The following is a 13,886-nucleotide window of genomic DNA, read 5'->3' on the forward strand; positions in this document are numbered from 1 at the left end:
CTGGGGTATTTCTCATATGAGGAGCATTTAAATATGCAATTCTTCCTCTGCACTCTGCAGCGAAACTGACTCAGGAGATTTTAACCTTTTTTAAAAAAATATAAATTGGCTTTCATCTGCGTATGTGAGGTTGACCAGCACTAGCATCTCCTATGGCTTACCTATTGTCACAGAGGGACAGGCCCTTTTGCATCACTATTACATCCCTTTAGAACAGTCATTTTCAACCACTATGCTGTGGCACACTGGTGTGCCGTGAGTGGTCCACAGGTGTGCCACAGGAACTTGGGAGAAGGTCATTTATTAATAGGGCCAATGGGAGATGTGAACTCCCACTGGCAGTATGGCGTGCCTTGTCAATTGTCAAAAACCTGGTGGTGTGCCTTGACCATTTTAGTGCCTTGTCAGTGTGCCATGAGATGAAAAAGATTGAAAATCACTGCCTTAGAAGTACACCTGGCCACAGTACTATGAAAGCTTTGCCCATTAACCAGACCAGGCATACTTGTAAAAAAGGTACTTATCTTCTTCATTTTAACCTTCCAAGTTCATGGTCAGTGTAAGGTCAGATTTCTCTTTATTGCTGGTTTATGTTGTGTAAAATAAACAGGTGCAGAAACACAAAAGATAAATCAGGGTAGGGCTCTGGAATCTCGACTTTGCTTTATCTCCTTCCTCCAAATATTTTACAACCTCTGGCCTGTTGTGGGGGAAGTTATAAAAAGCAAATACACTGAAAAGTTTGTCATTGTTTGTTCTCTGTCCTCAAGTGCAGCACTCAATCTATGGAGAAAATTCCTAATGAGAAAAGCAAGGAGATTGTAGAGGGATTCAATCTGTTTCATTTTAGGCATACAAATTAAAACAAGGGCCAATATATTGAAAAGGGTCATGGGTGACAGATGAATGTAGAACATTTGTTTTTTGTTTAAAAAAAAAAAATCCCCCGCAACACAAAGTTGTATGAATCCACTTAAAATAACATCACAAGATTTAATGCTTTCTTTTGCTACAACACTTTGGTGTTTTTTCATAGAGGGATATTGCAAAAACCATTATTTCTTTGTTTTCTCCATCTTATTTACTTTGAACATTGACAGCATTTTCACTCTTCCTTGTGTTCAAGTCACCTATAAACTGCAGGTGATTTTTATTAGCCCCCCCTTTTTTGCAAGACAGCTACATGAAGAGTTGTGATCCTGACAAACAATGGTTGAGCAGCACATTTTTCTTTTTTGAGGAACTACTTACAAGTAATTAGTAAAATATTGTCTATAATTAATCTGATAATCATATGTAAACTCTGAATCAACTTGTCACCCTTGCAATATGTCCTCTAATTGCCTATCATGAGTCCGAGGTCCAAACCACATGTGCAGAAATCCACGTGGTAATGGGCATTTTATACGGAATTCGTGCATGTTAAAATGCAAAATTCAGGTGCAATAAAGTAGCCGCAGAGCATGACCCAGATCCTTTCCACAGCCTCCTCATGAATTCTGTCTCTGGAGCATGGTCTAGATTGGGGGGGGGCAGGGAGGCACAACGGAGCCATCAGGGGAATGCTGTGGAAGGGAGAAGAGGACTCCTTTTATTGGGAAGAACATCACTTGTCTGAGTGATCAGCAAGGGATTTTCACATATTTTATGTTGGGGTTGGGGTAAATGTTGGTGTTGACTGCAGAGGAACTCCTTAGAAGGGGAAGGGGCAGATCTAGGAGGGAAAGAAGTTGGCATGAGAGGGGCATAGGCAGATGTGGTGGGCCTCCCTGTACGCAGGGGGCGGGGAGATCATGGAGGATTTGGAGTTCTGGACAAGGGATCAAACTGGAAGGGAGAACTGAGGTGGAAGAGAAGGGATGGCTCTGAGTCAGACAATGGTGCATGCTGCCCCTGGAGCGAGCAAGCAGCTCACGGTGCCTTCAATTGAAGGTTGGAGGCAAATGGAAACCTCTGAGCACACACGTCAATTATCAAACCCACTAGCAAACAAACCCTCTTGACCGATAACTCAGTGGGTGCCATAAGCCTGATTTGGAGGCTGCTCTAGCAAATTTTTGAGCATTGTTTTCAGCATTCTTAAGGTTTTGGTAAGAAGATTCGTTTGGGTATGGAGGCCTGAAGCTTTTCTTGGACTTCTAACAGAACAGTACAAAAAATATTTTTAAAAATCTTGCAAACTCACAGCCACTGCTACAGTCACCAGATCAGGAGGATTGCTAACCCAACCATGATTGGTCATCCTGGGTGGCAAGCGTGTAGAATTGAGCCATGCCCATAATTTTCTGTGTATGAACACACCATTTATCCAGAAGAACATCATATATTCAGGGGCACCAAGTTTGTCCAATGGCTGGTTTTTCAGAGATTTTATTTATGTAAATGCTTGGACTGGAGCATCTTGGGACATAGGCTTCCCTGTCAGTGCCCAGAACCCCTGGGAAAGAGAAGTAGCATCATTATATATTCATTCTGACATCTGGAAAGAGAAGAAGAAAAATGAGGAAGGGGAAAGAGAGCATGGCATTACATCGTTTAGCTGATCTATTAGTTTTATTAGCTAATGACTTCAACTAAAGACAATCAATTTAAAATGTGGACATTGAGGTATGACATTTTTGGAAGTCAAAGTCTGAGATACATCAAGAGAGGGTACAGAGGGTCAACTGAAGGTACATGTACATGATCTTGATGTACCAGAGAAACAGAAGCCTTCATCATTTTTAATTCACTGTTGGTAATTACAGATGTAAATATTTCTAAGAAACTTGTAATTTGTTTTTCTAGATGCTTACCTTGACTGAATGACTACAACGTTTTTGTTTCCTTGATCACAGGCAGTCAGAGAACAGCATATTTCTACCAGGTTTTCTGTGAAATACTTAAGGAGGAAAGCCTCAACCTGCTTAACTTGGATAATGTTTCTGATTGTTGGGGCTTGGGGGTTACGTATGCTTTTTTCCGGCATATCCTGTCATGCTGGCTATTGTTCATATCAGCCATTACTGACCCTTATCAACCATGTCACGCATAGCTCTGCACAAACTGAGGAGGCTCTGCACAAACTCTGCACAAACTGCACAAACTGAGGAGGCTCTGACAGGATTTCCAGTTTCCACTCATTCATCTTTACCCTTCAGGGGTGTGATAAATAGTGCACACAGTTGCAATCAGACAGCAGAGGGCACAATTTTCACACACCACCAGTCACGATGAGTTTACTTACCATGCAATAAATAACGGATGTGTGTGACAATCTGTAGCAACTTTAATTACACTGCCTTTTCTTTAAAGATATATCTGATATTGGTTATCTAGAAGATTCATCTACAAGGGAGGAAGAAAAGTCAACTTGGAGATTAAATCTGTAATACTCAAACTAATCAGAGAGCAAAATCTGCATTGATGCTTATAAAATGTTTTGGGGCATGTCTCCTCTGTTGTTCCTTTTGCTTTTCTTGAATATTTGGTTTTATGGAATTTTCATTACATTTTACAGCTGTAGATTATAATAATGCAACCTATTTAGTACAATGGAAGGGAAATCTATCTAATAACACAGTCCATGGAAGATGTAGCATGCTTACCTTGTCAAATTTCCCCCTTTTGGGCATATGAAAGAAAGGCAATTCAGGGTGCAATCCTAACCCCTTATGCCAGTGCTTTCCAGCACTGGCATAGCGTTGCCAATGGGACGTGTGCTGCATTCTATGCATTTGGGTGTCACTCACAGAGGCCTCCTCAAAGTAAGGGAATGTTTGTTTCCTGGAAAGCACTGACATAAGGGGTTAGGATTGCGCCCTTAGATGTGTAGCCCAATAGGGGTGGGCGGGTGTTAGTTTTATTTATAAATAGCAATTTAAATTACAGTGGGTAGGGAGGTGTTAATACCTTGTCCACACCATGGTTTTAATCCCAATAGTGGACCTCTCCCTGCACATTATTTTTAAAAAAACATGATTTAAAAACAAAAAAGAAATACAAGACCTTCCATTAGTTTTCAATGGAAGGTTTTTTACAACTAAAAATGGGGGCGGGGGGGTCAAAAGTAGTCAAACCTCCTGCCCCTGCTGTGGTTTTGCTATGTCACATCCCGGTTTGCTCTTCATATATAAAACAACTCTCCCATCAGACTGTGTTGCACAATTAAGAGCTTGTCAAGTTTGGCCTTAAGTTATAGCAGAATAGCAGTATTTTGTTTATGTCATCTGCTTATGTAACTGTGGTGGGGGGAAAGAGGTGAAACTCCCTCTCCACATGCTACAGTTTCAACTCTGAAAATCTAAATCCATTTCCAATCATTATCTCTCAGTCTAACCCACCTTACAGTGTTGCTGTGATAACAATAGGAGCGAAGAAAGAGCTCCTTGGAGGAAGGGCAGTATAAAAATGTGAAAAATAAATACAATTTCACTATAATGCCTCCAGAAGGAACTTTGGCAATTGCCTCTGTAAAGATATATATCTGATAAGGTGTTCTCAACAACTCCACAAAACTACAGATAGCCTGGGAGATCCTTGCTGCATACCTAGAAGGAGTGACCCATTGTAGTTGGTTGGCAACCTTCAGTCTCGAAAGACTATGGTATAAGGTTACAGCACCCAGTATTCCTAGGTGGTCTCCCATCCAAGTATTAACCAGGCCTGACTCTGCTTAGCTTCAGATGAGATCAGAAAGATCAGGCAAGATCAGGCATCTGCAGGGTAGCAGTTGGTAGTGAAGGATCTGTAACTGTTCCATGTTTAGTGGAGTGATTTCTGCTCCCAAATAGCTTGGACCTATGCTTCAGGGCTGCCCATCCATGAGGCCAACTGAAGCAGTTGTCTTAGGCAACAAATCGGGGTGTGTGTGTGTGTGTGTGTGTGTGTGTGTGTGTGTGACCATCTCTGTTTACCTTCTTGCCTCCACTGCTCCTCCTTCTCCTTTTGCTCCCTGGATTGGAAAAAGAAGAGATGGACAGAGAGGAAAAGGATATGTGGGTGGGAGGGTGTGCTGAGGCAAAACAGTGGAGAATGGGAAGAACAGAGGCTGGCACACCAGTGGGTAAGAGGAGGGCAGCAGATGGAAGGCCACTTCAGGCACCAGGAGGTCTTGGGCCAGCTTTGTCATGCTTATTGCATCATGGCTGATGATAGTCACATGTTATAAAATGTGCCTTTTTGCTGTAGTCTGAGAAACATGGACTTTGAGAACTGCCAAATCTTTGAGGAAAATTCTACAATCTAACTTGGCATACAAACCCTTCTTTCTTCCTGCCATCTCTTTTGAATAGCATCCTTGGGATACAGAACAGGACTGGCTTTCCTCTTCTTTTCTTTTAGCATTTCTTTTGAATGAAAGTGCAACAGGAAAGTCTTCACGGACATTGGTGAAAGTCCGGTGACACCCAGGAGAACTTCAAGAAGGTCTTACCCCATTGTATTGACAGCGATGGGATCCACACCCTTCTACCTTAGTGCCTGAGCTGGCCTAAGACAGGGTCTGGAGATCCACGTCTGGTTTCTGGTCTGTCAATCGCAGTAACACAAGGCCTCTTCAGTCCCTTCCGCCACACACCCGTATCTAATTGGAAACACAGTTTGTTCCTACAGTCCACTGAGACAATTTATGTGCTTTGTTTCATTCGCTTGTGCCAGTAACTTACTCCATGCACTGCACAAATGAGGAAATTATTCCATAGCATGATAATAGGGCAAGTTATTCTATAAATAAGGTAACCAGAGAAGCATGATTTCTTATAAAATCTTTGTAGTAAATTATTTTTTCCTAGGTACTTTGCCTAGGATTTTGAGGGGTTTTTTTTGTTTTGTTTTGTTTTTTAATACCTAGATCCTATCTCAGGGACAACTTTGTAAACTGACTTGAACCATTTGTTCAAGCGACTAGTTTAAAAATGCGCTTGGCTTTTAAAAGATTTCAGGACAAGCGTTTCTGAATCAGAGACCAAAACGTCAGGTAAAAAAAAATGTCTAACTCACAGTAGTAACTTTTGCAGATTGGGGGTGGGGGGGGTGGGGGGTGAAGGGAAACTGATTAAGCTGATAACCACAGATGGAGTAAATGCCAAGTCCCCAGTTTGGCTGCAATTCATCAGTTCTGAACAAATGCTTCTTTATGACCACATGTAATAGGAACCGGCAAGCCCTCCAGCCATGTGAACAGAGAATGCTCTCCTCATGATCCCTTCCTGCACTGCTGTGGACGAAAGGCTGACATCAAGCATGTCAAGGTTAAAAAAAGGGCTGCTTGGACAGCAGCCAGCAGTTTCAAAGGCTCCGGAGGAGTGAGGCTGGCGTTTTGCCAAGACCCAGGATCAACCAAAGGGCAGCAGCCGCTTCTCACACAATATGTGGCTTTGACAGGTGCAGGAGGCGCAGGCTCCTGTGCTTTGTCTCTGTGCCTCTCTCTCTCTCTTGCACGAAACTGGGGAGCATGATAAGGTGAACTGTTGGCAATCAGGGTGAACCTGAAAGGGTGAATTGTTGGCAGCTGGAATCTTCATCCCATTGCTTTATCAGAACATTACTGCCTACAGCCCTATAATCTCTGCACTGTGTGAAAGCTGTGGCCCTGATCCAACTTTGTACATATAATCCTGTCAGCTAAACCGTGGTTGTGCAGATAATCTGTTTGGTGGGAAGGGAGAGTGAGGCCAAATTCAGGCCCAGCACCAGTGGTTGGCATGCTTGGGCACCTGCAAGGTCTCACATCTTGGCAGGAGACCCAACAGGGCAACTGAAGCCCTCTGCAGTTCCACTGTCTTACATTGTTTCCCACTTACTAGTTCACCTGTCCTCCCCCTCTAGGCTCAATCCCCAACATTGCCCAGAGGCAGGGGGTGGTAAGCAAGCGACTGCAAAGAGGTGGTTGTTGCAGCAGCTGCTCTTTCTCCTTTGCTTCCTCACTGCTGCTTACCTGCTTCACCGTGGTAGTGGGAAATGACAGCAGCAACAGCGTGGAGCACAATCAAACACTCATTTTTTCAGGAGGCCCACAAGCCAGCATCTTGCACAGGTGCCCTCCAAAAACTGAATTTGACTCTGAGTTAATCTAGTCTCCCCATACCGTCAATCAGCACACTTGCTGCTTTTACTGAGTTTTATACACATAGCTGCTGAATCAGGCTGGAGAATTATATTCATAACACCTACTCAAGGCTGGGACACCAACTGAGGCTACAATCTTAATCCATGCTTTCCTGGGAGTAAGCCTACTTATGAGTAGACATGCATAGGATTGGGCTCTGAGGGCATCCTCTCTGTCCATTCACTCTTTTCTACTGCTCATTCCCTGTATTGGAAAAGGGGGGGGAGAGTGGAAGTGTGGAGGAGAAGAGAGGAGAGTGCTGGGTCTCCTTCACACTCCTGCTTTGTTCTCTTCCTTTTCCAATTCAGGGAGTGAGAGAAGGGGCTCGCACATAAAGGGAGACAACACCAGGCGTACCATCTCTGTTGCCAGGAGGTCCTGGACCAGCCCTGCACTTTCTTTCCAAATAATTGTCCACAGCTAGGGATGTACATGCCAAAACTTTCTTCCATTTGTGTCTGGCCCCTAGCACAGGTGTGTAGTGATGGGAAAGAAAAACACCCTTTTCTCCATTTGGGGGTTTATGTATCTGGGGGTGAATGGGTAATTCAGCTATTCCATGTACAGCTGGCATCATACATTGTGTTCTTTAAAAAAACAAAATCAGTCAGGCAGTCTGACTAGGGTATAGGAAGGCTGGGCAGGGATAATCTGCTTAGTCCTTTTCCTTCTATCAATTTTTGGTCTCAAAATAATCTTCTTTCTGCTATCTTTTCACTTATGGGTGAAAAAGATGCAGGGAAGATTGAGAAGACCATATCTTTCCAACTGCAGTGAAAAAGCACACTTTCCTGCCCACACTTTTTCCTTCCAGCTCATAGCTCACTAGGCTGATTTTGCTTTGAATGAAAGCTACAGGCTAAAGAAAAACGGAACTTGTTGCAATGTGTTGCCAAGCCTCAGAAGAGAGGAACTCATGTAGTAAGACTGGGAAGGATTTCTGTCTTGCAGACAGGAGTGCTGCTGATCGGGCAATAGGTGACAGTATACAAGAATTAGCTATGTTGCATGGACAATGTTTTATTTTAAAGAAGTTTTCAGGGGGGAGGGTACTTTAGGGAGGGTGCAGAGAAAATTCACTTGGTGGAACAAGTCTGGCTTTCACTTGTTTAATTATTTGTTTTACTTTAATTTTTTATGATGTCACTTCTAGCCATGACATCACTTCTGGGGGGGGGGGGGCGGCCTGGACAGATAGTCATTCTAAAAGGTGGGTCCTGGTGCTAAAAGTTTAAGAACTGCTGCAATAAGGTGTTAATAACATCCTCGGCGGGGGGGGGGGGGTGACACCACTAGTGACCAGAATCACTAAAATCACAGTTTGTAGGAATAATACATAAGAACATAAGAACATAAGAACAGCCCCACTGGATCAGGCCATAGGCCCATCTAGTCCAGCTTCCTGTATCTCACAGCGGCCCACCAAATGCCCCAGGGAGCACACCAGATAACAAGAGACCTCATCCTGGTGCCCTCCCCTACATCTGGCATTCTGACTTAACCCATTTCTAAAATCAGGAGGTTGCGCATACACATCATGGCTTGTACCCCGTAATGGATTTTTCCTCCAGAAACTTGTCCAATCCCCTTTTAAAGGCGTCTAGGCTAGACGCCAGCACTACATCCTGTGGCAAGGAGTTCCACAGACCGACCACGCGCTGAGTAAAGAAATATTTTCTTTTGTCTGTCCTAACCCGCCCAACACTCAATTTTAGTGGATGTCCCCTGAATACCATCATGTTATATATCAATTGATGTGTGATTTCACACAAAATGCAATGAAACAAACTGCATTCAAATATCTATGTTTTATCAAAAGGTACAGCCAAAAAACCAGCAGAACGGGGCAATGGTACATCACCACGCCCACCATTGCATGGGAGGAGGTCCATCATGGGGGTGACATGCTGGCCTCCCGCACCAGGTGACATGAACCCTAGTGATGCCACTGGGGAGATCTGCTGCCACCCCAATGTGGGGACCTCTAGAGAGCAGGATGCAATGTCATGACAAAGGCCACATTGCCCTACAGGTGGCCCTGCATGGAACCTCTGATCCAGAAGACTTATGCTCAATGATCTTTACATTGCTATCCACACATCCTCTGATTCTGACTATAACATTTGGCTCCCCTTGTAATTCAAGGCTACAGCTGCCCATACTGCTAGAGAGTGATGATGCAGCTTTTTTTCTCCAGTGACTACCATGTGATAATTGTCATGTGATTTCACCCTTAAAGGACAAAGTGACTGATATTTTAGAGAGACAAGGAGCAAGCAAACACCAGTTGGTCTGACATTAATTTGAGAGATATTGCTGAGGTAGTGCTAGCTTGAACTCACCAGGGATTTTGGAAAGGCATGAATAGCAGGAACAGGGAAATTTATGATGCTGCTAGGGCAATAAAAGGGCTGCCCTCCATTTTTTCTTTGCCTTGAACACCCCCCCCCCCCCCACACACACAATAATATTCAGTGGCCAGCAGAATTCACTCACACACCCACACAGGTGCTCAGAGTGTCATTTATCTGTATGCTAATAAACCACTTCCATTCCTTTTTGAATGCTGGATATGATTAGAGTAAGATGAAAAATCTGGAGGAGCTATGTCATCAGGCAGAAATAATTAGATAGATGAACTCCTTGCAGAAATCATCCATCTTTTGGAAAGAAATGACATTTTGAAAAATTTACAAATTTTCATTAAGATATTATGGCTCTGAATCCTACATGAGCATGATTGTGTTCATAGCACACTCTGGACATGCAAGCATAATTAAGGGGTTTTGTTCCATCATGTTGATATCAGGGCTGGACATGTGCACATCTCTATAATTTCTCTGTCAACGATCCCTTAAAAAAATAGCATAGCAATTTGCAAGAAAATGGTACCAGGTGTATAAATTGTGTATCATATATATTTTAAATGTCCCTACATAACAAAAAAGAAAGAAAGAAAGAAAGCTGTGGAACCTCCTGATGCATAAACCTTTCATGCAAACATTACAAAATGTAGTGCTTTGCTGAATATTACAAAGCCATCTATTATTAACTCAGTGTGAAATACGAGGGTTATATGGCAGGAAAACGATTTTACTTGATCACAGCCTATGGCTCAGAAGAAAAGGATGTTTGCTCCCACCAACACTGAGACATTTATTGCCGAATTCCATAGATTGGGGTCAATCCATTTAAACTGGACACCCAACTTGTGTTCTTGTATAAAGGCATGTTCACATCAGATGCCTGTACAAAAGAGCTATTTGCACAGGCTGTAAGACTGTGCCTTTTACAGTCATATATGTGCTGGGGGGGCGGGGAGGTGGCAGTGTCTCTTTCCCCTTTGTGTTGGTGCTATTGCTATCCCCAATTCTGCAGCAGTAATATGATGGCTGTACAAATGCAATTGTTGGGACGGGGAGACTTGCAGCCATACATAGGGAAAAATACAGTAGTCTTTCAGCAGGGCAAATGTGCAATCATGGAAGATCCATAGACTGGAGCTGAAGGGGAGGAACACACTTCCTTGTACTCCCACCCCCCCCTGCCCAAAATAAGAAGTCTTGAGATAGTAGGGCCGAGGTATTGCTACAGAGAAAAACATGGCTTTGCATTCTTTTTCATTGTAAGGACTGTTACATAAATATTCAAGTTGGAAAGTTGATCTGTGCACACATACCCTTAAAAAAAAACCCTTTTAAAATAGTTTCAGAACTGCAGGGACATGGAAGGGTAAGAATTGTACTTCATCATCATAGACATCACTGATACTACCCAATAGATTGTGACAGTCACATGAAATAATATACTGTATATCCTTCTCAACGGAATACTTGTTAAATTTCTTAGGGCGCAATCCTAACCCCTGTATTAGGCTGGCGCAAGACACTTGCGCCGACCCAGGGGTGTTGCAAACGTGCCATAAGTCACATTCACGTCAGCTTAAGAGTCAGGGATGCCAACACAAGGAGTTGTGCAGGCCTCCCCACGCTGGATCCAGGCCTGGCACGGTAAGATTGAGTCAGCTAATCTTGGCCAACACAAAGGTCTGGGAAGGGTGTGGGGAGGGTGGGGAGGAGGCGAGAGGGAAGTGTTTTGGAGTGGGGGGAGGGCGGGCAGCAGGCGTCCCTGGGAGTGGGCGAGCAGAGAGCAGGAGGCGGGGTCAGGATCCGGCAGTTATGCTGGATCCTAACCCTATTGCTGGGCAGCCTGGGAATCCCAGGCTGCTCAAATTTGCCCTACTTCTTAAAGTGGCACAGATTTGAGTAGCCCCATTGGGGCTGCTGCTGCTTTACCCCGGATAAGGGGAAGCGATTCCCCTTGTCCCAGGCTGAGCTGCTTTCAGCCCCAATGCTGCCTTGGATGCAGTGCAGGCCCACCAACCCGCCTGCTCCAGGGTAGGTTAGGATTGGGCTGTAAGGATGGGAATTTTCAATGTTTAGTAGCTACTTCTTAAAGTGATATGAAATCCTGCTTCTTCCCCCAGGTTTGCCAGTGACAGTAGAGCACTTCCATGTTTCTTAAAGTGCATCACATGTGCTAGCACTAATGCAAAGACATGTGCAGTACATTTTACCTTTACTGCTTAGATGTCAATTCACAACCTTCCCTGTCTTCACAGCTCCTGCCTTCCAACTCAAGCCGCTTTCAAATGGTTTGCATCAATTTCCTTTTTACGACCTTATCACTGAAATTATGGAGAAAGAAGAATCGACAGCCTCCTCCATTCCAGCCTTTTTAAAAGCAATGCATTTGCGGTTCACTCATACCTATGACTGATAAGCAATTAAATATTTTCACAGTCAATAAGACAAATTCATTGTTTAAAAATATCAACAGCCTTAACTAAAAATGACATCAGGGTGTTTTACAGCAGAAAGCACACAAAATGTTTGGGTGCTGGCCTGTTGTTGATTGCCTTTGATGATGCAGTGGGAGCCAAAATGGGAGCCAAAATGAAGACTACAAGCCAGATACTGTTTACATGTCTCACGCATTTGGAAATTCTTAGCTGGAAACTTCTTTGTTTCTAGCAAGTCCAGACATGGAAGAAGACTTCCTAATTTGATTTGTTTCAGACTCTAAGCATTCTAACAGCCCAATCCTAACCAACTTTCCTGTGCCGATGCAGCTGCAATGCAGCTCCAAGGTAAGGCAACAAATATTTTCTTACCTTGAGGAGGTCTCCATTACTCCCCCCCCCCCATAGAATGCAGTGCACACCCCATTATCACAGCTGCATTAGGTCTGGAAAGTTGCTTAAGATTGGACTGTAGTGTCTCCAGCAAGATACTGACTACATTACAACATTTTTGGACAACCAACGATTTCAAGAAGTGTTGGAGTTGATCGGAAAATGTTATCAAAATTGCACAAGACCATTCTTGTGTCCTCATAGCAGACTTTTTACTAAGGATCAGTGACAGAAGCTGTATGTGCTCTCATGTAGACAGACACACAGCACATACTGAAGTCTTTGTGTTGAAGACAAACACTTTAACCTCATGTTCCAAATCTGGATTTGCAGATTTCTGTGAAAAAGAAAATTGTGCTCACCAACACATTTAGCCCTTAAAAATGCAAATTTTTGGTCTGTAAATTTATTACTCTGCCCAACAAAGTTCTTAAATTAAATATGATTCATGGCAGCCTTGCTTGTTTATATGCCTTCAGTGTTAAGCTTTAAAGTTAATTGACTGAAAGCCATAGTATCTTCAGTTTGTCTTCATATGGCTTTCATTAACTACTGTGCAATCTAAGAAAGACCCTTGTTAACCAAAAATAAGGAATGTTTGCTAATGTTAATTAAGAGCTAACTATAAAATTACACAGTGATAATTGAAGCCATCCCATCCATAATGTCATCTCTCCAATGAATCCTAGTAAGAGAGGGCTTGGCCTTGGTTTATGGACTGAATTGCAATCTATAAACCAAATTCCTTTCTCTCCTGTATCTGTGTTTAGCTTAATTTCTGCCCAGGCTCATTGCCCAGCCCCACAATCTATTAACACCAAGAATATTCAGTCCTGGAACTTTAGAAATAAGCCAAGATAACCTCTGAGCATGTGCAGAGTGTATTTCCCTCCCATCCGCCTCCTCCTCTTTCTTCTTCTTACTTAGTGAAGCACCTTTAAAATTAGACATATATGTTCTGCTCTATCCTGTTCATCGAGGGGCAAACAGCAGTTTTGAGGGCAATTTTGATCAGAAACATGGTACAGGAGAGTCAACCGCTTTCTGTATCAGGGCGCTGACCCCTGTCCTCACTGTTGCTTTTCACTGAAAAAGGAACCATCAGGAGCTCAATTATGGATCAATTATGAACCATCTAAGGACTCTCCACATGTAATGCCTGTACCCAGGTGCCATAATCTGGGTACACATTTCTATTTGAGTGATCTTCAGTATGTGGGATGGCTTTCTTTGCTTCTTGCCAGGTTTGTGCATTTTCCCCTCTCCACAGGCAAAGCTGGTGGACAACCAAGACTAAGAAAATGTTAAGTAGTAAAAGATTCCTTGCCTTGCACCACTGTTCCCATGAAATTGGCAGCCACCCCATCCCCACAACTGCAATTCAAGTTTCCCCCCCCCCTTCAGACTGAGAAAACGAATCACAGGTTTTCCCACATAACATACACCCCACATACTTGGCTATTAGTTGATCCCAAAGATAAGTCGAGGGCAGGTTTGAGCAAACAATCATGGAATTTTCTATGACCCTCGAATAAGTCGGGGGTTAAACTTAGGGGGGTGTCTGAATATAGTTTTGTCTGATTTTACTCGAGGCCAGATCCTGAA

The sequence above is a fragment of the Tiliqua scincoides genome, chromosome 3, assembly GCF_035046505.1.
Source record: "Tiliqua scincoides isolate rTilSci1 chromosome 3, rTilSci1.hap2, whole genome shotgun sequence".
NCBI classification, from domain to species: domain Eukaryota; kingdom Metazoa; phylum Chordata; class Lepidosauria; order Squamata; family Scincidae; genus Tiliqua; species Tiliqua scincoides.